At 40.6% G+C, this 22081-nt stretch overlaps 1 protein-coding gene and 2 long non-coding RNA genes across 5 annotated transcripts in view; 2 read left to right on the forward strand and 1 right to left on the reverse strand.

The window, feature by feature from the left end:
- The window catches only part of LOC111263185 (diuretic hormone receptor), a 134484-nt gene that overhangs the window by 2065 nt on the left and 110338 nt on the right, over positions 1-22081 (forward strand). The window lies entirely within an intron of this gene.
- On the forward strand, positions 2114-6596 carry LOC147753103 (uncharacterized). The gene is made up of 2 exons (XR_015312195.1): positions 2114-4859; positions 5412-6596. It is a non-coding gene; the product is annotated as an uncharacterized LOC147753103 (long non-coding RNA).
- LOC111263186 (uncharacterized) lies at positions 6471-16673 on the reverse strand. Of its 2 annotated transcripts, XR_015312193.1 has the most exons (5): positions 16588-16673; positions 16222-16484; positions 13971-14090; positions 10295-11102; positions 6471-6949 (listed from the first exon to the last, which is right to left on the reverse strand). It is a non-coding gene; the product is annotated as an uncharacterized LOC111263186 (long non-coding RNA). The 2 variants fall into 2 exon arrangements; XR_015312194.1 differs by lacking the exon at positions 13971-14090.

The following is a 22081-nucleotide window of genomic DNA, read 5'->3' on the forward strand; positions in this document are numbered from 1 at the left end:
TATATATATAATATATAGAGTTGATGTTAAAAAAGTCTGAAAATGCTTCTGGCCGACGAACGAAAATGATTTGTACATGTGAAACATTTAGGTCGTTCACAGACAATACTTATCTTGAATATGACAAATATCAGTGCTCTCGATGTATGACGATCGATGATGGAGTTTTGCTTTACGGAAGAGAAACCATCATATACACTATAGCACTTCGTCTTATATGTGAGCTCGTAAAGGATCATGAAATTTGCACACTTAGAGACACCAATATAATTCTGCTTTTAAAAAATGTATCTAGCGGGACGCCTAATGTCGATTTTACTGCAGCTTCTACCCACAGACACTGAACATACCTAAAGGTCGCGAAGTTAATTTTACTAACTCTACAACGTCATAATTAGATGCTATAAAGGAGGCAGAAACAAAAAATGGGCGACTGTACCAAAGGGCACAATTTAAAAGAAATAACTACAGGAAAAAGTACTCAACTGTGTCGGCCTGAGCGAGACAGAGGTCAAGGAAGACCTATCTTTGGCTGTCCATATGTCATTGAATATGACTTTATTGTTCCTCGACTTGACACAATCTCAATGAACGCAGTCAGTACGTTAACTCTTTCGGGCTAACAGATAAAACTAAATTATTATATACAAAAATTATAAAACAGAATTAAATGCAACCTAACTAATAAAAGATGCCCATATTAACTGTAGTCTCCTTGAATTTTACTCATATATAGGGTAAAGTTCGACGCTCGGCAATGTTACTATTTTCTTCCATGGTTTAGTATGGACGGTCAAGCAGAATGTCTCCTAGCATTGGATAGGGTGCGATTACTCTGCGTGTTGTCAGGCCAAGTCCTTTAAGGTTACCGATCTACAAGAAATAAAAAGGAAAGAAGGATTCTGCAGGTTCTATATAGGAACGTACCGTAGAAAGGGATTTGTGGATTATATTGTGCGACCAGGTGTACGACTGAGATCGTAAGACATTTTCGATTATATCAAAGCGCTATTTTGGATCAGATTCTGCGAGGTAAATGCACACGTGTACGGTCCACTGACAGTTTACGATGGGCAACACCTTAACCAGTGAGAGATAAGATACGTAGCAGAAAGAACGAACGAAAAAATCGAGGTTTTATGTACTACACTATAGAGGAACTCTGATGTGAAGTTCCGATGTGGGGTTGGTATTCTCTTGAGAATAAGAAGCGAATGTCTTTTCAATAGTGAGCACCTTACAACGACCGACAAACCGAGTAACTGTTTGGGAAGGCTATTCATTTGAAAACACATATGGGCTTTCTCACATATCGACCAACTGCTGTTAGACCCTTTGATTAAGGCTGGACGGAAAGAACTACACAATATTTTTGTGAACATCTAAAATTGTGCTTAGTGAAGTATGTTTGCCACTCACTGACTTTAGCGTACATCACAAAAATTCTGCAAGTTGTACAATATTAATCTTGTTTAGTGATGTAAAATTTATTTCATTTGTAAGTTAATATAGAATGTACAGCTAAGTGCGCTAACCATTCCAACGCCCTGAAAGCGTTTTATTGCTACCTCTATACGACTGGATACGATCTATTGAAGCACAAAAACCTTCAGACGAACACAGCAGGTTCGTCGAAAGGTAGGTTCTCGTCGTTAATTACAATCGGTTCCATAAATCCTGCGGATGGCCTAAACCTCTAACAAGGTAACCCTTCACCAAATCGGTTGCACTAACTATGCCTCGGACCCTGCTCCACAGGACGACGGCTAATCTGTAACGTAATCTGTACGGCGAGCGAAGTAACTACTTGGTTGATGCCTATGGTAGACGAGAACGATCTTTTAACCATGCACGCTATAAACCTGGTAAATCTTCGCCTGCAATCAGATTGGACGCCAAGTCAATGAAGCCATGCATAATTGATTTGGACCCATTGGTTACAGACGAACGAACTGCTTAACGTTGACATGAGCCTATTTAGATACAAAGAGGAATTTTGCCTGTCTTACCTGCATCTTTATTATCGTTACAAGCGTGTACGCCTGTATAAATGTCAGAATTAGCGATTGTACAAACATATACATATATATATATATATATATATATATATATATGTATATACAGTTAGTGCCTTTTATTCTGGATTTATCTAATCAGTTAGGTGTATGACGCACATGAAGCCATTACTGTTGAAGTAACGGCGGTTAGCAGTGCTCCTAAGCGCCTATTACAATTATAGTAATTACCAATATATATGTATAATTGCACATGCTATCGGGACATGCGACATATACGTTTATAAAATAAAAGTGAATATATGTACACAAAAGACATCCAAACGTTGCGTAGCAACCCATTCAGATTGGGACCATCGATCATTGAGTTTGATATAAGCCTCTGTCTGGGACCCCTACGGTACCTATACTATATCAGCACTACTGCCGTAACAATGTTGTTGAACGTATTTCTGCCTGCAGCTAGAACTATAGACATCTGCTTATTGCAAAAATTGATCGCTCTGCTGCTGGCAGTTTCGTCTCAGCAGTACAATAACGCGTGTGCTTTTATGAGCCAGTTGTATTTTGTCGTTTAAGCACTCGTCAATGCCAAAGCAACAATAACTTTAAGTACCTTTCGCGTATACTAGCCACCTGAGAGCTACGTTCTTTACGTACAGATCAAAAACCCAACGTGCATATATGTAATGTCCTTCCATAAACAAGATAGCAGCGGACACGAATTTGTTCCTACAGGTTCCACCAGACGATTTGTTCACAGAACAATTACCGTCCACAGGGGACCGCATTAAAGGGCCCCGAGGAAATTATCGGAAGGATAATTTTCTCCTGATATGTACAAACGATATTCTGGCGAATGTAAAACTTGAAACACTTTTTCAGCTGCAAACGGTACACATGGGCAGATTTCGTGTGTCGACCCCGAACGATTACGACCTTTTGCTAGTGGAATAGACAACGAGGCAATATGTTGTTGAATCTTCGTACATTTTGATGCATCGCCGTAGTCGTCATACATAATCGTTATACCAGCCAATAGTCGTGTGCAAACATACGATCGGATCCTGTTGCCTGGTCGCGCAGGACGAACATCTACAAGAGTGCCAAATATCACCACCATCGCGTGCGAGTTGACGCGCGTACAACGCCGCCGCTGCCTCCGCAGACCCAGATGTGCGCGCCTAATTGTTGGTAAAAAGGTAGCACCGACAGCAACGCCACGAAAAATAGCACCGTAAGATACATACACATGCGCACATACAGATGCGAAGTCCCACAAACAAACATGACGATGGCTAGGAGGTAAGTAATATGAAAGATGGGTCGTCACAGCCGTCAGCGTTGCGACTGCTTTTCAGACCAGCATCGCATAGCAGTCTCGGATGTGTTTGGAGCATGACCCTTTCCGATATAGATGTATATATATATATATATATTTGGAACAACAATGCAGTGATAGGTTATTTGTTCGTTCAATTTTTAGTATAATAAAAAAAAAAAAATAGGCATGATACCTGCACTTAGATCCTATACAGGACACAGCAACGAGAATAGGGTGGAACAATACGGACTGAGCCGCTAGGAACGCTCATTATTCGACGAGTGAAATTAGTGCACGTAACAAATCAGCGGCAGGGCAAGTAAGGATTTTCCGTATAATAGCGATTTTTCTCATAAACTAATAACATAACAAAAAAATAAAGCATAAAGCAACATACACCTACACCACAATGTTTTGCATACGCCTGTCTGACCTAGACCTGCACGGGAAGCTTCATATAGCAAATCGCTAACCAACCTGACAATATCCTGCCACACTTTACTGCCGAAGAAAAACCCAGTGCATACGTTTATCTTAACTGACCAGTGAACCGATGAAATAGCATGGCGTCAATGGTTTTCTAAAGTCTACAATGATTAACGATCTGCATATTATTGTGAGCGTTAGAATAAGATAGCAATATGTTATCCTTTTGTGAGTTTGATATTGTAAAAAATACCTGATTCTCGCAGTGGGCCGAATATGTATTACGTTTTAAGTGTTTTCATATAGCACAGGCCAGCTTAAAGAGCCTATTCTTCAAATATCGTACTGATAGCGTTGTTATCGCACGTGGCGTAGGGTTCACGTTGATTTGATTATGTACCGCAGCAGAGAATCGAACAACTATACAAGCTTTATGTATCGTACGTACTTTGACGTTATCCTTTTTTTCCCGCTTTAGCTTACGTTATCTATTCCGAAAAGCATTTCCCGAACTGTTCCGCTCCTACGGAGATGTGGGACATAACAAAATGAAAATAGCATGAAGGATACAACTAAAAAAGCCAACATAAACAATAGTGTAGACTAGGATTACAGATGATATCCTTCTAAGAAAAGCAAAGGAGTGTTTGCAGTATTCCTGCGATCTGAGTAATTCAGAAACGAAACATAGAATGCGTGTTGCTAACAGCTCATAATTGATCCAAGAGTAGCGGATAGATAAAGAGAAGGATACGATAGTCGAGATGGAAGGTAAGCTTAAGGTAATCTAAGTGGCACGTAGCTCGATTTAAGAATGATCTAATATCTGTGATGACAAGGGTCGTCGAGCGAGTAGCGGGGATACGAGGATCATCGAGTGTTCAAAGTCTCTTTCCTGATTCTTTGATGGTCGTTAATTTGATTCAGTTGACCTTGGAAGTTACCACTTAATGCAGGCTGAACGATTCAATCTCAATTAACAGCCTCAAAAATGTCCTGTCAGCCCTATCGAGAGATGATTTTGGTATTGTGTAGTGTAAAATAGATAGTTAGAGGAGTCTTTAATTTAGGAAAATCGGTCTTCCTTCCCAAAGGTAAATACCCTACGAACCACGTTCAACAAAAACGTCCAAGCTACACATTTTGTCCTGTCACTAGCTAATCTAAATTTATCGAAAAAAAAAAAAAATTATTATATATATATATATATATATATATATATATATATATAATAGAGTGATAATCGCGTTGCGTGATAGTGTACATGGACAAATGAATCTCAGCTGTACTATAGGGTAAATTTAACTACTATATAACAGAACTGCTTCTTCAAAGTAGTTCATTAAAGAGACATACATATAAACGGTAACATTCTTCGCAAGAAACCTTAGATATTGTATATGATTTTTCTTTGTTTCGTATATGAGTTCTGTATTAGGTGTTTAAATGAAGGATCGCTAATTCCGATTTAAATGATTCAGTAGTTATAGACATCGTAGTAAATTATATCGTTACATGTTTCAATGTTGACTAAAAGCAATACAACGCTTGGATCGAAATTATTAAACATCTTGTTTTTACTTGTATATTCAAACATCAGTATATATCGCCCGCCGCTAGATACCTAACGACTGTCCTGGTAACAGGTAATCAGATTACGCATTGCCCGTCGGCAAAGGCCTCCGTTTAGAGTGATTTCGACCGACAACGCAGGTTGGCATGGGCAACGCTCAAGTGGATTATCAATTTACATGCTAAGTATGACCAGCTGGATGATACCGAAGAGACAGGCAACCTCGTCAGTTCCGGCAGGCCTCTACTGTCCTTATCTGCTAATGATCTATCAATTCGCCGAAGTCATTGGATTCCTAGTGTTTACTTACTAATATTTAACGTGCAAACAGGCCAGCTGCAGCTTAATTGAAGACTGCCGGCGAAGGCTAAGCCTAAAGGTTGCCGCTTTACAGAGTTAAGCGTTTGGCTGTTAATAATAAACTGCCAGTCAAAAACGTTGCTCCATCTTTCAAATCATGTTCCAGGGAAAGATGTAATTTGCTTACGAGGAAGGGGCTAGCCTAACCAAAAACCTTTTTCTGGAAAGAGTAGCGAACGGAACGTGTAGGATAGAATTGGTTAGCGAACTTGGCCAAAACGGCAGATCCTATAGAATAAAACATCGAAGAACGTTCTTTCTTTTTTTCTAGCTAGATATTTTTCCTCAGGTTCTTACAGCATGTATGAGCTTTTGACGAAGTGATGACAAGCTCTAAGCGCCGTGGGGGATAGCGGAACCACCGCACCTCTGGCCTAACTCCGGTTCCGGCTAAAGAACGAAGCCCGTGTAACATGGCTGACGTACGATAATGCCGCTTGACTGAGGCTTTATTACGGTATAATATTCAATGAAATGGCAAGCTCCTCCTTTTCCTATTTTCCAGCCCAACATAGTAGATCTATACGGCAACTGGCTTCTGTAATCATATGTGAAAGACAAGTTTCACGTCGCACAGAGTAATGGCAGCTAGTCATAGATGATCTCCGTACGCCAAGCAAACATGCTTGTCAGGACACTCGACCGATTCAAGGAGAAACCAAGGAGTTTGACTCAGTAGATATGCAAGCGTATCCTTCTTTTGCAGTATGGAATTGTCTTACGAGAATTATGTTCGGCAAATTTCCTTCATCGTTACGGATATTATCATGTATCGTTCTGCTGCAGTATGCAGGGCAAAGAGCACACGAGAATTTTCCGCCTTAATTAAGCAGCAACCATGCAATCAGAATATTTGTGTTTGAATAAACAATAAAAGAGGCAACTACATGATATAAGATATGGGTTGTAAAAGTATTTTTTGATCTTTTGCGAACTACTTCTCAACCACTACAAACTCTACAATAATTTTAAACATATACAATGAAATGAGTTAAAAGTTAGGTTAAATTTTCCAAGCTCTATAATATGATTTTAATTTGTACTCAGAGTAAAATGTACTTTTTATTGACGGATCATTATCATTATTAACAGCCCCGACCTCGAATATAGCCTCGAAAGTCGACCATTCATTGGCTTCTCTCTGAGAATGGATGAGATGTTCCGATATCCTTAAACAGAAACATTTACCTGATCGATTTCATTGACCGCTTGGATTGATGCTTTACATCGGAGGCCACTGCATGACAATCTCTGCAAGCGCACACATACATATCTATGTATTTTTTTACTGCACTAAGTACAAATTTAAAATATAAAATAATAAAACCAATATCGTGGAAAAGAGACGATAGCGATTAACGTTACAGGCCGGGAACGCTATTTCATTCAACGCCCATTCAATCAGGGATCACTATGGCTACGAAAACGTACAAAAGGTTTTCAGAAAGGAACTAATTGAAAGAACAATCGCGGCAACTAACCGCTTCCTCAAGTAGGACAAAACTGGTGTCTGTTTGACTCGGCCTGCCATATATATATGGCAGGCCGAGACAAACAGGGGAGGGCCTTTGTCTATATAAATACATCCTTACAATCATTATCGGTATTTAATATGCAGCTCGTATGAAATAGACGCTAAATGGGAAAGTTCACATTTAGGTGCTCCGTTTTTTGCTTTTAACTACTCCTTGGCCATGGCAGAGTAACCTGGCCCGCATACTGAAGATCTATCGTAGACACCCTTTTTATGTACCGACCAAAATATCAAAAACAAGAGTGCAGCGATTTTTTTTTATACATTTGTATCCGTTTGGATGAATAATTCGTCCTGCGCGCCATTTTTGCCAGGTGGGCCTTACGGCATTGTCCATTTGGGCAACGCCAGCTGTCGACAAGAAACTAATATTCGGAATTCATTATTAATAAGCCGGATTACTTATTAAAACAGTCCATGCGTCTAATTTAACGAGTTGTTGATTCCCATTGAAGTAAGGCAATCTTCCATATTCATACTGATCCCGTAACAACCATTATTAAAGAGTGATTAAGCTTTGCGATAAGTCACTTGCTAAGAGGCGACATCAAGTTCTGACCGTTTCCGTCTACTTCCCCAAAGCTAACAGGAATGGGTAACTGATATCTCAGCCTGTTGGCAAGTCATGACTTCGTCCTAATTAAACTGAGTATCTGTCACTTTCCTGAAATTAACCTTCCGCCATTGATTTCCGCTGACTCTCTGACCATTTATTAAATACGCCCAGCTGCTCTTTGTTTTTGTCGTACTTTTTTGACCTATTGCCGCATAAAACTAAATACAGCAAAATCTTGTAACCCTGAGAAAGATTTTCATGCCTGTAAATTATAGTTTACTAATGTGTCTACTGTAGAAAAGGCAAAATTTTAATAAAAGAAGATAACAAAGGAAGTAGACATTTGGGGTATTTTGTGAGTTTTAAAGTATTAATTATACTATAAAGTACACGTATATGAAAGGTTTTTTCTTTTAGCAGCATCTACCGTATGAAATAGAACAAAAGACGCTCGCGATTGACCGCCTGTTTCAACTGTCATCACTGGAACAGACGCAGCAAGCGACAATGCTCGTCGATACGGAGCCAGCGTCGTGAGTCCGGCGTGCTGCGGCTTGATTTCTAATAACCCACAGTTAGCACATTTCATTCAATCATTACGTTATATTCCATTATAATAATTACATGTATCATTTGTATGCGGCATAAAATGCCCAGCGTTTCTTTCAAGGGCCGACCCGCTGCCACCCTCGCCAGCTGCTCGGTTATCTACAGATTGAACTTTCGAACATTAAAAAAAGTAATGTTCAGGTATGCTTTTTTACCTTTACGAAATGGAAATAGAGCTTCAGATAGTAAGCACTATGTCTTGGTGGAACCGAAATCGGGTGCTTACCCTCCGGGTAATGCTAATGCTGCACATGGCTTCTAAGAACCGAGCTATTAGTATGTTAAGTCGTACCAAGAGGAAAGAAGAAGGTATAATTGAAGAGAACGTTTGGCGGCCTATCATATCGGGTGCGCGAGGGAACGTGAAAAAAGCAGAACACTATGTGAGAAAATCACCGTACGTGTCATTCCAGGTGACAAGACGTGAGTGTACGGGTATCACATAGGGATAAATAGATAATCATCTAGGTATCGCCTCAAATGTAAGCCGAGGTCTAGAAAGCATAGGAAAATCCAAGTGAAAATTAAACGACTAACAGCTTTTTCTCACCATCAGAATGCGGTATACTATGAACTCAGATCCGGGAGCCCAACCGTGCTAAGATAGTGCTATATGCTAGATACGCTTGACAACAGTCTGTGGCTTCCTCGTCGTTTTACGTAGTGCGTTTTTACGGAAAAATGTAATTCGTGAATTATCTTAGTCTTCACATTGGTCAGATACAGTTTTCTGTCATTCTCTCCTCTTTCCGAAACTCAGCAAACGTCTAGATGGAAAAAGCTTTCAAGACGACCGAAGAAATCCAGGAACCAACGAGAACAGGGCTATTCTTACGACCGAGTTAGAAATCTGTTTCGAAAAAAAAATGCCAGTACTCGTGTGTGAATTCCTGCGGGGAGTTGTTCGAGGCATACAGCTGGGGTTATCTAAACCCCAGCTGTATGCTGAACACGTGTAACTAACACAGGGTCAATTTGACGCTGTATGTATGAAGAATATTAGTATACAGCTAAATTGTATACACATTGTATGTTATGGACTGGCATATTATATCAATAAAGATCCAATCATAACTTTAGTAATTTCCCCTAGAAAACCTCGATACCCTCTGGAGGTATCAAAGTAAGATGGTCATTTTAGATTTTGAACATTTAAAAATTTTGAATATTCCCTTCTTGTACGAAATTATCGATTAATGCGATTGAGCAATGCTCCAAGGAGTTACAGGTCGTTGGGGTTGAATTAGTTGATTGAAATCATTGTTATATAATCCCTGATCACCTGGAGCCGTTTTCTACCACACAAACTGATTTCTCTATATAATTTCCATCTGATTAAGTCGTTCTATGGATCGTAATTTTAATCTGACTTGCGAAAAGTAGAGGACGAGTTCAAACTCTTAGCTGAACGGTACAGCTTGGTTTCTATCAACGGCTGTGGCCATTCCGCTAACATAATGCAGTTTATAAAATACTATCTCAGATGAACCTACAATCAATCAAACGTAAAAGCGTTATTCCCTCTATTTTGGATGTGCTATAAAAAAGCTGAGATCGAACAATTGATGTCGCCCCATTTTTACTAACAACAGCTTAGCGTAGCTAGAGTCGACATTTAAAATTCTATTGCCTAATTCAATTTTTTAATGTCAATTTTGAGTGTAAATTAAAAAAATAGAATCACAATTATCATTAAAAGCATGTTCAAGTAGGTCCCTGGGGTTATATACGCGAACTATTTATTGCTTGGACAACAGTTGAATGCAGCTTTATCAATACACATCTTACGCATATATGCACGCTAGCGGACCCCACAGCGTAGAATTATGTAGTCCACATATCCAACAGGGAACACGTTTACACTATACTAGTAAAGGTTAGCCAGCTACATACTTACATATTTGGGTCAACAGAATGAAGAATACAAATACTCCAGTGTTCATTCTCTTGGCAAATTCAGATCCACGTAAGCGCGCGTGCGGTTGGCTAAAGGAGCCGTTACCGTTAATGTCCTGAATACAGTCGTCACATATTCTGCTCTCGTTTACATACATATGCAAATGAGAGGGAAGAACTAGGCATACGTACGTACATACGTACGTAGGTGAAAGCTATGCACTTACAAACAGTATTGGCCAGACTGGCGCAGCTGATCTAAGCAGAACAGCTGTTCCCTGTCTGTATTGAAACTACTATCTGCATACATCTAAATATATAATGTCATAGTAGTCTATCTAAAAAGGGTATTAAATATCTCTAGCAAATATCAGGTGCCACAATTGTTCTCCAACAGAAACATGTGATCTTGCGGATCTCTGTAAGTAGAAATCAAGTAACTAGAATCATATAGCGACCACACAGTGTTTTGTCGATTCCCGCGTGCCATGAAATAGATAATTTTGCGCTGTTAAAATTGTCGTAGCTTTTCGGCCATGTTACCGTAGACTGACGGGCTTAGCGGTTTACCCTGTATACACAAAAAAATTGGGCTTGTCGTCACATGTGGCTGCATTTCCTAGGTTGGCGGCCTTCGCCACAGCAGCCGTCCGTGGCAGTTTTCCGTTCCCCTCTGAGCGCCGACGCCCCTAGCACTAGCACCGTCATACTTAAATAGGCGTGTCACGAATAGACCTGTGGTCACTCCACCGCGACCTGTCGTCGACTTCTTCATTAACGCCTACCATGGTCGTTGCGAACTCCGTTCCCTAAAGGATATCCACGAGGAGTGCAAACCAATTGATTTATTGAGATAAATAGATTCACAATAATGATGAATTATTTCTATTTGATACTGAACGGTTCATGGTAATTTAAACAAAAACTTTTGTCATTATCATCGTTATTGCAGGTATTACCAGATGAACCATATAACTTGGCACAAACAAAGCAGTGGTACCTTAATGTATGTATAGATCACGGGTTCGGTCCGAGAGTACCAGAAACAGAACCTGAGTCACTTTTTACGTTCCTAGTTATTTTTTTATATTTATCATTGCACATTTATTAGAAGCAAATATAGCATTCTAGCACTGTCGAGGTTTATCGCTACAACGCTATGCAAAGAAAATGTCCCTCTCGGCTCATTAATCGGCGAAAGTACACTTGAAGCGTTTATATGAGTCCAGTTGCCAACCTCGTTTCTTCAGACGCTGCAGGCAGCCGTAGGCAATTTTTCCCTTTCGCGCCATATATACGGCCGCCTCGCCCTCGTTCTTTGTTAACATGATATAGTGGCTAACCGATCTATTGGAAAAAGGCAAAGTGAAGGTTTTTCCTTTTTGGTGACTCTATACGGAACTCCCTCAAAAACGTCCTTCATAGGACAGCGGAAACAGCAGCGCTTCCCAAGCGCGGTACACAGAGGCGTTTTTCTTGGTTTATTTTGTTCCAGTCAATCGAATCACAGCAGTCACATGTCGAAAGCCATAGTCATTTACCGCTTACGCTCGCAAGCGGACCTACCTGAGTGCATTTATGGACACGGCACCTACATCAACGTACTAACCGCCATCCACAGCTGTTCACAAATTCATCGATCGCGATATGGACAACACAACAATCTGCGCATCTTGATGTTATTGGCAGGGTTTGATTATTATAGTGTTTGTTCATTGTGCTTTCTGGCGTTGCCTGGAGAATGCAAGTGATCCAAGGTAATAGGTCCAACCAGCCTCTAATGCCAATCGATGATCGAGTGGTCAAGGTACTCTGCTGTCAGCATCTGTGACCGGCCTGCAGACAGGTTTCACCGATTCAAACGGCACACCCCGAACAGTGCGGAATTGCTGATGCGTCAGGCAGTTTGATCGGCCGATGATTGAGTACTGATCACCGCGTGAGATCTGCGGAAGGAACTCTGAGAGAGGTCTACAAAAAAAACCCGAGGCAAACGGCGCAAAGTAGCCGAGTAGGCATTGCGATAACTAGCGCCAGATAGATGTGAACGCTAGATATAGATCGAGATACCATTAATTCTACTGTCAACAATTAAACTTTTAAGCTTGTTTTGTAGAACAGTTCAAGTTTGTGACCGTACGTAGCAAAGTAGTTTTCCATACAGAGAGTCGTTGGTGTTATTTCTATAATACACGGGTATCGCGGTTCTCGGGAAGAGGGTGTGTCTAAGCTCAATGGTTCGTATTTTACAATCATGAATAATAGCTTATTTCCGAAGTTACAGGCAACAAGCCCATACATTTTCCACTGTTACTGACCATTGTTGTGGTATTTATCGTTCGGTGCTAGACACCGACCTAGTTTGCTCCCCCATTGTATTCCCAATTTGTATCCCCCTTCTTACTGCGAGTGTGGTGATTAAAATCACAAAAGCATATGTAATTTTTAATTTCGACTTAGCTCCACTTTGTTGTCACGCGATTAGCGTTATTCCACTATCGTGGATGCCATGCATTTTGTAGACGGGACGGTCAAATAGATCTGTCCGCATTGTTTAGGACACCTCTAGCAAGCATCACACAAATGGCCTGAACAGGACCTGATCTGTACTGGATCGAATGAGCAATGTCAAATGCTGACCTAAATTTAGTTAAGGAAAAAGATACGGCAGTGGATAGCCGCGGTGAATTATGGTGAAAATAGCAAAAGGTGCAAAAAAATCTATCTATGTCCGGCTTCCTGGAGCAGAGGCATGGCTTGTACGACTGAGAAAAAAACAGCCTCCTGTGAAGTAACTATCCTGCCTACGTATGTAGGCTTCACAAACATTTCTATCATATAAACTTCATAAATGTCGACTACCAATCGTTTCTAGTAAGATCTATATTGTGCCACTTCGTTCCTTTGCTCTCATTGAGAATCCAGTCGTCAGAATGTCACGGGTTCAGATGGATTCGTGGATTTGAGCAATTATTTCAGATAGCAAATGATTTGTTTGCTGTCTGCTGATCTATGCGGCTATAAAGCGCCAGCAGATTTACGATTATTGGGTGAGTGTTCCTCTTCAGGCGAAGGGGTTAGCTGTCAAAATTGGAGGCTGTATATTTGTGTAACGCGCAGTCAAACAAATCAAGCCTTATTTGTTGCTTGGCGTCAGGGCTACACTCTCAACAACGCGGGAAGAATCCCTTCTAACAAATGGTGCAGATAATTTGATAGAGCTTCTCGCTGAATTTGTACAGGCTCGCCGTGATAGAGACCTGCACCAACACAATCTGTCGAGCTTGCAGGTCGTTTAGACGCTAGGTTTCACGCGTTGCGAGAAGAGTTCAACACCGTACAGTATCCTAGCGATTTATAGAGTAATCTATAGTAAAATTACAGTTTGGTTGCACTGCAAGGAAATATTGGAATTGCTCTATAGGCGCCGTTCAATAATGACATCTAGCGTTTTCCGTACGCTAATAGCGTGAGTGATGCCGAGCAACATCCGTATAACACGATCCGGCGGTACGACTGGCAACGAAGCAGTGTTCAGGTGACTTGGCAGGAGGAATTGGTCAAGACATGATTACATAGAAGAGATCTGGTGAGTCTGATGACGTCAAACTAACCCTCTCTGGTCTGTGTGGTTCTGTTTCGGATGCTCTGTGCCTAAATGTACCTACTGCTTTCACCTGTTCGGCCGTCTACTTTTCCTTGCGCGTACGTTAAAGTCAGTTAGGACCGACCGAACGGTTGCTTTCTCCATGAAGGTGTCGACCCATCCACGTGTCGAAGCTTCCGTTCTTGCTCTCCTTTAGCCAAACGGAAAAAACATAGACTAAGCAAACGAAATCTAATAACAGCGAAATTGGTCCGTTTGACATATGTATGTATGATACGTGTATATGTGTGTATGAATAAGTAACAGTGTAACTAAGCGACTCGTTTAAGACAATGTAAAATGCCTACCTGATCCTTCTTTGTTTTTACCCAATGAGTACTGATATGCCCTACCGTTAGACACTACCGTTGTGAAAAAGGTGAGCAAATCAGTAGCGCGTGGTTTTACAAGCTAGTGAGCGACCTGTTTGTCGGCGTCTGTCGCAGCAACGGTATTGTCCACCGAATAAAAAAGAAAGTTACTATTCAGTACAGATATTTACGTATTCTAACATTTAGAGAATAATAATTTATCGAATTCCGAGTCGCCTTTGTTCTAATACAATCAAAATGATTAGATAACCGGCTCGTTGGACATTTTCCAATTATAGCCGATAATTAAGATACGGAACGAATTGTACTAAAAATGTATATCGTGCGACTTCCAACACTCAATTGGGGCTGTTCAAAGGGATTCGAAGTAAAAATCCTATGCAAAAACAATCGCCACATCACCATACGTGATCCTTATAATCTGCTTAGTATGAAACCGAAACCAGCCAGACGATACTCCGAAAATAATCCTATACACCCACAAATTAAGCAGAGAATATAGAATCAGAAGAAGAAAAAAAGATCAATTATGAGGTGTTTTGAGACGTAGACCCAAGATGGCTTAGGTTTCGGTTGCTCGTTGGCCTAAACTTAACAGTGAGAACAGTGATGCATACGATACTAGCGAATAGACCTCTTTAGCGAAATTCAACTTAGATTCACAGCTTGACCAATAGCAAGAATAGGATATTAAAGGGTAAGTGAAGATTAGCCCTGTTTTATATCAAGATAGGCCGCCGAAGAGAAAAACGCAAACATGTACAAAACGAGCCAGAGGTCTTCGCCGAATCTCGAAATAAGTCGCTAAAAATAAGTATCTTATTTTTTTTTCTTTTGTATCGCCAGTATTCTATGATGTTAACGTATGTATTATTTGACGCTAAATTGATACGGCATAACTGTGTTTCGGCCATTTGAAAAAGTAAGTTCGAAATGCTTTTAGGTTTTACGTGAGACTATGGTCTACTCTATATAATGCGCCTAGTAGCAAAAAATAACACCTTAAAATAGGAAGCATCACATGGTTATTTTCAAGGTTTAGTAACAGTCTTTCTTGTTGTCAACAGCCGGTATCGTCCGTAACGAGTCAAAGCAGAACTCAGATTTATGAGTTCTACACTTCTTGGGTCTGACTAAAAGCCTAAAAGGCAACGAGAATAGAAGGTAGAAACCCATGATTTAAAAATGTTCGGGCTAAATAAACAGTTGAAGAGCAAGGTAAGCGATTCTAGCAAATAGACTTCAGTTGTTACCGTTGATTGAATATTGGTTAACGTTTTAATAACGGAGATCAAGCGAGGTCAAATATGTCTTGGAGTAATTTCAACATTCAAACGAATGGAATTTACAATAGAGGAGCAGAAGTAAGATCCTCATTCTTTTTGAAAAGGAAAATCAGTAAACCGTTCACTAAATACGAACTAGACGGTACGTATAATTACAATTCCCTGAATAATTTCACCCCAGGATTATTTTTTTGGTTGCACATACACTTGGGAATATGTATAATTCTTAAATATTGCAGGACTATGATCATTATCAAGAAACGAAATATGAAAATGACAGGTAGAAAAAAAATTGCTAAGTTATTTTATAACTTAGCAATTTTAAGTATCGATGGCTCCCGACGAAGAACTTCGGCGTTGCCGTTTACTGTTACGTGTAGTAAATCTAAATCCAGTGTAAATCCAACTTTTTCTATTGTAAAACAGTACCTGGAAAATAGGGCATGAGACAGTAGATGGTCTCGAAGGGCCTCGCAAATATTTGTGTAGTGAAAATATACTTTCCGTCTGAACCTTTTAACCTAATAAGCAACATTAATTAAACTATAGCTTCATATATATACGGTAGACTTGTTAATAAGAACGAAATTGTTTGGTCGTAAGATTTCGCTTTGTAGCGCTCCTGTTTAACCGGTAAAAATTCAATTCGGTGTTGAAAACCTACATCACTGATGTCTAGTTCATCGTTTACGCCCAGACGAAGCACATCGCTCGCGCAGAACGTGAGAACCTGTGGCACAAATTTGAGTGGGCACTGTCCAGCATTTCGAAGACATCACAAGCTGCGAGCGATAGTGCCAGCGGTCGATGCTTGATCCCTGATAATGCTGGTCTGCTCTATTCGGAGCGATTCGCTCACCCGACCTTTCGCCATTCACGGACAGCGTGTAACTTCAGTACTTGATATGCACTACAAACCTGATAATACTAGACACAGAAAGCAGAAAAACTACGTTAGAACCGGCGACAACGTAACCGTCTTTAAGCCATACACAAATAGTATAATAATTGTACAAACAATCTTTCTAACCCTATTATGCGTTCGTTGTTTCTTTAACTCTAAACGTAGGTACGGCTTAATGATACTATCCTCGCGTCGTTGTTTTTGAGTCGGCAACATTTACACGATCTGTTTTCAGGTCCAACTCCTACCGCTACAAAGAACGAACATAAGCCATCATTAATAGCAACAAAAGATAATTGAATAATAGCAGTCATCATCTACTGGGTTTTTTGAAACGTCGCCGTTTCACATTATTTGCCTATTATGTTTTTTTTTAGATCGGTACGGTTTAATAACACATAAGGTTAATCGAAAGTGGGCAGCCTTGCGTATTTGTATACCTGCTTGCTAGCTTCGAGAGTATGGCCTTCTAGGATAGGTTTTTTTTTGTTTGTCGGCATCTTGTCGTTGTAAAACAAAATGCACATAGGCTCACCATGTAAAATCTACATACGTATGCGCGGCTGACGTTTCTAGAGATGTTTGTTTATGGTGTGGAACGTTCGCGACACGAATTAAACAGGAAATGGATGGGTGCTAAATCAATACGCAGTAATATTGATGGTACTGATCTTAGAATCTTGTCATAGTAATCTGCAGGGCTTGCACGGAGCAGTAATATTTCAGTACACCTTGGCGGGCATTTTTGGTACCAAAAAAAAAGTCAGTTCTTTTTAAGATGAAACAACAAATTTGTCATGGCAGAAAACCATACGTCGTCAAGGTAAGCTTTATGCAATGTTTTGACGCGGAATTTCCCCTATTAAAATTGAAAACTTATTATTTTTGCCTGAAATTGATAATCTATGTGACACGCCAGTTTTCTTTTTTTTTTTTTCTCAGGAATATTCTCACGAAGCGAACCAAGAGATTCTCAGAAAGAGGTTTAAATTTAAAGGACTCGGAAAGTTTATCAAAATGGTTTAAAAAGCCTTTTTCCATATATGTTTTTCATAGAAAAATTAATAGCCCTGCTGGAAGGAAAAATGCTCTATTGCTAATTAAGCCGTTCATATACGATCTAACGGTGAGCCTTTTGGGAACTTTGCGTATTCTGTTTTTCTCGCCAACTTCTACGTTTTTGGGACTGACGTCAGCATAAAATTCTATATAAAAGCATTTCGATGGTGTAGTTGATCGTTGCTTTACGAGGGTGTGCCTGTTAAAATCGCTTGACCCATGATTGCTCCTAAATGATTAAAGGACGAATTTTTTGAGAATTCCGAGCCCTTTAGTTTTCAGGTCGATGCCACATAGTTGAGGTGAGTGCTGGTTATATACTGAACAAACATGACCGTCAAAGATTACACTTCTCGTACATGCAAATAAATTGATAGAATGTCTGTTTATGTCTAGAAACAGTTGTTACAAAAAAACGTCGGGATCTAGCTACTCCGATTTGTTGCCGTTAGATTATCAGCAGGTCTTCGATTGGCCTTATATAAATCGTACATGCAACAAACAATGCCCCCTGTATATGCAGCCACACGTGAGATCGTGAACATCTCCTTATACTAGAGTCTATCTCATAATAGAGTAGCATCAAAACTAGCGGACAACGAACGCCCTACTACTCGTGTTGTTGCACTGTGGGAACAATAGCAAAGGCGAATACGATGCGTGTCTCGCAGAGCTGCCTAGCATCCGTTGTCAACGGCACGCAAAAGAGTTCGCACTTAATCTTATTGCCATCAACAGTTTCCTCAGTGGGATCTGCTTAATTGCACTGATGTTACTAGTAAGATGTACTATCTATATGAACCTTTGGGCCTAGTTTCTGTGCGGCCCAGGTAGCATGTTGCGCAAAGGCTTGCCGGGTTGGTTGCCCCCGCTGACGCCGTTGTGCATTATAATAATACTCGTGCATACACTGCAGGTACGTTTATAGTAGCGCGTGCTTATACACAGATACATATAGAGGGATCCAGACCCATAAGTCCGAACGAAAAACTATCTACATGTCGTCTTCATCTTAAAATAGGGACAGAGATAAGCGAAAGCTCCCATAACTGTGAGAGTAGCTTTTCTTCCATCTGGGTGCAAGCAAAAAACAGCTTATAGCATGAGCTATCAGAGGATGCAATATTCTTGTGACGACAGTAGCGTCTACAGCCGCTAGATCAACAATGAGCCAGACGAAGGTGAGCCTCGTATGTCTGCACTCTGCAGACTCATCGTTGGGGCTAGCTGTGACCACTGTGCGATTTACCATCTAATTGATGTATTTTGTTCTTTATGGGTAAGATGGGAGTAGGAGGCGGCCGAGAACGGGACACGGGAGTAAACCGGCCGGTGGGCTACTATCTCCTCGAGGCTAGAATACCGCTGGTGCTAGCTTTATAGAGCAGCTCACCACAGGCATACTCCAAATCAGCAATGACTGGTTGGTCCTCCTGATAGCAGCATTTGTAGCGCTGGCGATCAGCCATGGCCAAACGGGGTAGGGGCTCGAAAGGGATAAAGAGTGTATGACAAAGAGATCGCAATATTTTCATTATGTTAATGCTCATCCGAAGCGCGAACACATGACGCACTAAGGAAAGCCTGAATATAATTATCACCCTATTGTTTCATCGAGGCTATTGTTATTTTATATTACCGCAGTGGGCGTGGTTTGGAAGCTATTATAATAACCACGGGTACCTTTATTATTATTTCATTTATTTTTTATATTTTATATATAAATTATCTTTTAATAGCAATAACGGGAATTGTTCAGTGTAACGTACGGTGCACGAGAGTTGCGAGCAGGCTTTTTCCCAACCACATGTCCTCACATGTATATCAGCCTATGGCTTGTAGCCGAAGATTCTTGAGTTACACATTGTTCCGCATTGTTGTACTCATTGTCGGCAATTAACGCTAATTCATTTGTTGGTTAGTGTAAAGTCCACTTTAACAAACATCTTTCTGGCATGACCTGACTTCAAAGTACCATAAATGTTATTTGTTTGTTAGAATGTCGGCCGTTCCCTTTGTGTCCCCCTTGTACATACTTAGCTTTCTAGATTGATTTGATAAATCATTGCTGCCACTGTAGATAGCAGCTTGTAGGAGTGGACCATTTAAACATGTACGAGGGTAATCTGGCCATAGAAGAGCATTTTGTTAACTCGAGTGAAACAGGTTCGACTTACTGTCAAATGTAGCTCGCTATGGCCGATATGGTGGCAGCACTGGTAGAATACGCTGCTGGCGCTGATATCGATCGACAAAATGAAACAGCGACAAAAACGGGCTCAGTGCAAATAATGGAATGATAAAAAGAGAAAATGCTCTTCTACTCACTGATTGTCTGGTAAGGAAATGCCTTTGTAAGTAGTGGATGCGCAAGAAATTAACGCATATCCTGATCTGCGTTTATCTAAATCAGTAATTAACCCCTAACTAACTTGTTATCCTCTATGATTTCTAAAAGAACGTTCGTGTTCTTCGAATAAATCATCGCAATCACACATGGCGCACACAAGCTAGAGATTATATGTGCGAATATGTGGCAGATGGAATCTATGTACATTTAATATAAACGCTAATCATCTATTCTTCGTTAAGCAGGACCTCTACCCTAAGTGTACACTTAGTAAAGTGTACACTTCGTAATTTAATTGTGCAGGACCCAATGCATTCGACAGACGTCATTGGCAGCTGCCGGCATTACCTCACGTAATGCTTTGCACAACAGAAGTAAGGATTAGACAGCTAGTTCGCTTTTCCGTTTTTCTTGTATTCAATTTAGAGGTAATTCACAGGCTTAGCTGAAGCTTAGCCTCAGGTAGGCCGCTAGCTAACGGTCGATCGTCGTCGAAACCTAACCTCTACCACTGCCTACTATTGGCTGTCATAGCAACACTGTTAAGCCGAGGCTCGCATAAAATATAGAATTCAGTTGACACCCTAACCCGTGCTGCCCACGCAATCCCAGCTGACCCGGCCATCCCTAGGCTACGGCTCAACGTCGCGTACGCACCGTTCGATTAGTAAATGTGGCAATCAATGACGCGCTGGCGATAACAGATTCCATTCCTACTAATAATGCCGCAAATATCCAGATAGCGTCATCAGTTGGACCCTAGCTGTTCAATGCTATGGGTACATTGGTACAAATGAGGATTTTGGTAGAAAATAGGCAACAAAGCGTTCCTTTTAATCACAATGTATACAGGCCACCTTTTGCAGATTCTAACCGATCGAATCCTCATTTGATGTATACATACCCATATTGAAAGCGCCGTTTCACCAAGTATTTATTTACTCAGTGTTGAAGTACTGTATTTGAAGTTATGGGTGTTTAACTAGATATGACAGGGATGAAGAACAAGCAACTGACTTTCGGTAGTTGGGTGTTGACCGGAGCCCGCTGCCGACGCAAGCAAACAGAGATTCCTCAACCTCTCGGAAGCATGCGCTTGTGATGGCTTGAGACACTCAGAGGATCGATTCCGATCGGACGACACGTACTACACAGCTTGTCGAGAGCTACTGTAGATGTTTGAATGAACGATCTACTCCTTAGTTGATTGACTGCTACCATTTCTAGGTGTTTTTGCTCTCGTTATCATCATATGTACATATATATGACAATACTAAAGTTTGATTACTGATTGCGACACATATAGACTAGAAAAAGATTAGTCAATCTCTAGTTGTACCTTCGAAGCTGGAATATTCGAACTCCATAACAAATAATGCAGTATAACGTAAGACGGCAAATCCCGGAAGAAGTAAATTTCAATTTAGGGATATAGATAATGTTGCTGATGTTTATGATACCTCTATATGTCTATGATCTATAGTGATGAATCAAAATAGAGCGATGCACACAAAGCCTAAACTAAATACAGTTGTTATAAGTCTACTACTAAGCCTACACAGGCTTACATATCTAATACAGGCGAGAAATTGATGATACGAAGTGGCGTATAGTGTCGACAGTGTGACGATGAGGTTCACTGATGGCCATCTGTTACGCTCTTCATCTCAGCAATACATGAGCTAAATCAATGGCGTATCTCAACGCTTCCTGTCGCTCTTTGGCTTGTAGCTAATCAGTGTTGAATAGTTGTGGACTCTACTGAAGCGTTGGTCGTCAACGGACCTTAACGTATGAGGCGTCAACGTCATTCATCTCTGCCCACCTATGGACTGCAACGATTCTACTCCTGTTTGAACTTAGCTCAACTTATGCACTGTTCACGGCTGCATGGTCGGCATTTCCATCAAAATAATATAACAAAGCTGTGCCATTTCTAGTATCGTAATCATCGAGATAGCACCGCTGCTTTTATAATCGCTGATCATTTACGAAAGGAGAAAGCTTTCGTTGATGACCCATGGTGAGATACAAACGACAGCCAACTACAAGCCGTTAGATACAATGCATCTTCAGCCCTGTCAGTGCCACAGCTAAAAGAACAATCTAACTTTACGATCACGAAATTCTGCAGGGTGAAGCCTTGTCTTCACACACGCACACACAGAAACACAGATTAAAGGAGCACTTAAATGAAGTGCTCCTTTAATC

This window comes from Varroa jacobsoni, unplaced genomic scaffold (genome assembly GCF_002532875.2).
Source record: "Varroa jacobsoni isolate VJ856 unplaced genomic scaffold, vjacob_1.0 scaffold_742, whole genome shotgun sequence".
Lineage (NCBI taxonomy): Eukaryota > Metazoa > Arthropoda > Arachnida > Mesostigmata > Varroidae > Varroa > Varroa jacobsoni.